Source organism: Orcinus orca, chromosome 2 (genome assembly GCF_937001465.1).
Source record: "Orcinus orca chromosome 2, mOrcOrc1.1, whole genome shotgun sequence".
In the NCBI taxonomy this organism is placed as follows: Eukaryota; Metazoa; Chordata; class Mammalia; order Artiodactyla; family Delphinidae; genus Orcinus; species Orcinus orca.
The window spans coordinates 112308387-112311459 of record NC_064560.1 but is presented as its reverse complement, the minus strand read 5'-3'; the positions used below and the strand labels follow the sequence as shown (position 1 = coordinate 112311459).

General features: G+C 41.8%; 1 pseudogene; it reads right to left on the bottom strand.

Moving 5' to 3' along the window:
* Positions 1–1282: 1282 nt before the first annotated feature.
* Positions 1283–2787, bottom strand: LOC101269867 (elongation factor 1-alpha 1-like; annotated as a pseudogene).
* Positions 2788–3073: the final 286 nt, after the last annotated feature.

Below are 3073 nucleotides of genomic sequence, written 5' to 3'. Positions count from 1 at the left end.
TCTTGATCACCTGAATGAGGCCGTGTTTTTCAGGTTTCTTCACTGTAATCCCTGTGATTTTTATGTACCCTTTACCTTGACCAAATCAGGATTATGTAGAAGCTTCCTTGGACTTTCTAAGTTTAGCCTCTCCAAACCCTGAATCAGCTCACTTTCCTCACATTTCCAAGATTTCCTATGTATCTTTTTGTCTTTTTGCATGCCAGATATTTGTCTGATGTCATCCATGAAGAAACTGCAATTTTAAGAGTAGAGGGTGTTTTGTTTATTGCTTTTTTTTTTTTTTTTTTTCCGGTACGTGGGCCTCTCACCGCTGTGGCCTCTCCCGTTGCGGAGCCGGACGCGCAGGCTCAGCAGCCACGGCTCATGGGCCCAGCCGCTCCGCGGCACGTGGGATCCTCCCGGACCGGGACATACACCCGCGCCCCCTGCACCGGCAGGCTTACTCTCAACCACTGCGCCACCAGGGAAGCCCTGTTTATTGCTTTTAACTAGTGACTCGGGTTATCTATGAAATCAAATACTTTATTTTGAAAGCAATCAGGCTAAGGAATCCAAAATTAAGACTAATGATTAATTTTACAGATTCACAAAATTCTAAAAAGTAGCTTAATTTCAAGTTAGAGATGTAATGCACATGCATTGTTTAAAAAGTTGGAAAACAGAGAATTCAGTCATTTTTCTCTTTTTTTTTGCTGTACGCGGGCCTCTCACTGTTGTGGCCTCTCCCGTTGCGGAGCACAGGCTCCGCACGCGCAGTGAGTGTGACGGCTCACGGGCCCAGCCGCTCCGCGGCATGTGGGATCCTCCCAGACCGGGGCACGAACCCGGCAGGCGGACTCTCAACCACTGTGCCACCAGAGAAGCCCTTCAGTCATTTTTCTACATTTCTAAATGTATATATATTTATCCATGTATCTACATATCTTCATTTTCTTTTGATTTTGGGAGATGATCTTATAGGTATAGTTTTGTATTTTGTTTTTTACCCTGAATTTTCTCATTAAACTTTGTTTTAAAGGGTCTCAAAATTCAAGATTTTTGGTCAAGTTTTTTCCATTAGAAAGTACAGATTTTAAAAACTAACAAAATTGCCACAGAAAAAAGCCAAATGATCCACAAAACATCCTCTTTTCCCTCTAAAGGTTTTGAATTGCATTGTTATCATTAACCAAATTTTGCTATTCAGTGGCCAGTTGAGAGAAACAGTTCTGAGACCTTCTACCACGAGTCTGATTAAGACTAGGATGGCAGGTATTAGGGATAATATTATTGTAGCCTACTAAGTTTTATGAGCAGACTTAGTGAACTTACCCGCTCCAGCAGCTTTCTTGTCCACTGATTTGATGACACGCACGGCAATGGTGTATCTCACGTCACAAACAGCCAAATGACCCAGAGGAGGATAGCCAGAGTTCAACACATGGGCTTCCAAGAAGCACATCAACCGTGTCAGCAACCAGATTTCAAGAATTCGAGGCCATCTTTTAGCTTCTTGCCGGAGTAGTGATCAATCTTCCCCTTCAGCTCAGCAAACCTGCAAGCAATGTGAGCTGCCTGACAATTCAGCACAGGTTCATAGCCAGCACTGATTTGGCCTGGGTGGTTTAGGGTAATCACCTGAGCACTGAAGCCAGCTGCTTCCAATAGTGGGTCATTTTTTCTATCACCAGCCACAATGCCAGGATGAATATTTTTGACAGGCAAATTCTTGACACTGAAGCCTACACTGTCCCCCAGAAGAGCTTCACTCAAAGCTTCATGGTGCATTTCAACAGACTTTACTTCAGTTGTACTGTTGACTAGAGCAAAGGTGGCCACCATGCCAGGTTTAAGAATACCAGTTTCCGCCTGCCGCAACTAAGATCTGGCATGACCTAATTAATTAATTAAAAAAAGAGTCTCTTTCCAATATGGTAACAATTCACAAGTACTGGGGTTTAGAACTTAAACATATCTTTAAAGAGAAAAAAAGACCACCAGTCAGTCTCCACTCAACCCACAGGGACAGTACCAGTACCACCAATTTTGTAGATGTCCTGGAAGAACAAACCTAAAGGCCTGCCAATTAGAAGAATTGGTACACAGGCCACAATCTGGAGATTTGAGCACTGTGGTTCCACTGGCACTGCCATCTTTATGGGTGACTTTTGTTCCCTTGAACCAAGGCATATTTGTACCTGGCTCCAGCATGTTTTCTCCATTCCAACCAGAAACCAGCACAAAAGCTACTATGTCTGGATTATAGCCAATTTTCTTAATGTAGGTGTTGACTTCCTTAACGATTTCCTCATTATCCCTCTGGCTGAGGAGTAGCTCAGTGGAATCCATTTTATGAATGCCAATAATTAGTTGTTTCACAACCAGTATGTAAGCCAGAAGGGCATGTTCATGGGTCTGCCCATTCTTGGAGATACCTGCTTCCAATTCACCAATACTAGCAGCAACGATCAGTATAGGAGAGTTAGTGTGAGATGTGCCTATAATCATGTTTTTGTTAAAGTCCCTGAGTCCTAGGGCATCAATGACTGTCATGTACTACTGGTCTCATATTTTCACATGGAATTATCAATGGTGATAGCAAGCTCATTAAGCATTCCGTTTACCCAAGACCCAGGCATACTTGAAGGAGGTCTCTCCCATCTCAGCAGCCTCCTCCTCAAACTTTTCATTGGTTCTTTTGTCAATCCTACCACATTTGTAGATCACATGGATAGGAGTGTTGGACTTGCCTGAATCTATGTGTGCAATGATGTTGATGTTAATATGAGTCTTTTCTTTCCCCATCTTGGCTTAGATTTAGTGGTGGTTTCCATGGCACCTGTGTTCTGGAAGCAAACATGTTGCCAAAAAGCTGCACTAAAATTAAATATGGAGGATTTCCCTCAATTAAGTTTAAAAAAAATGGCCAACTCCAGTATAAGCATTTAATCATACATTTAGTGTTTGGAATTTTAGTTAGGGAATTTATAATTATTTCCTCTCTCATCAATTCTGTGATGAATATATTTGATGTATCTTTTGAATAATCTTTGAATGCATTTTTTATTATTTCCTTATTATAGTATCTATG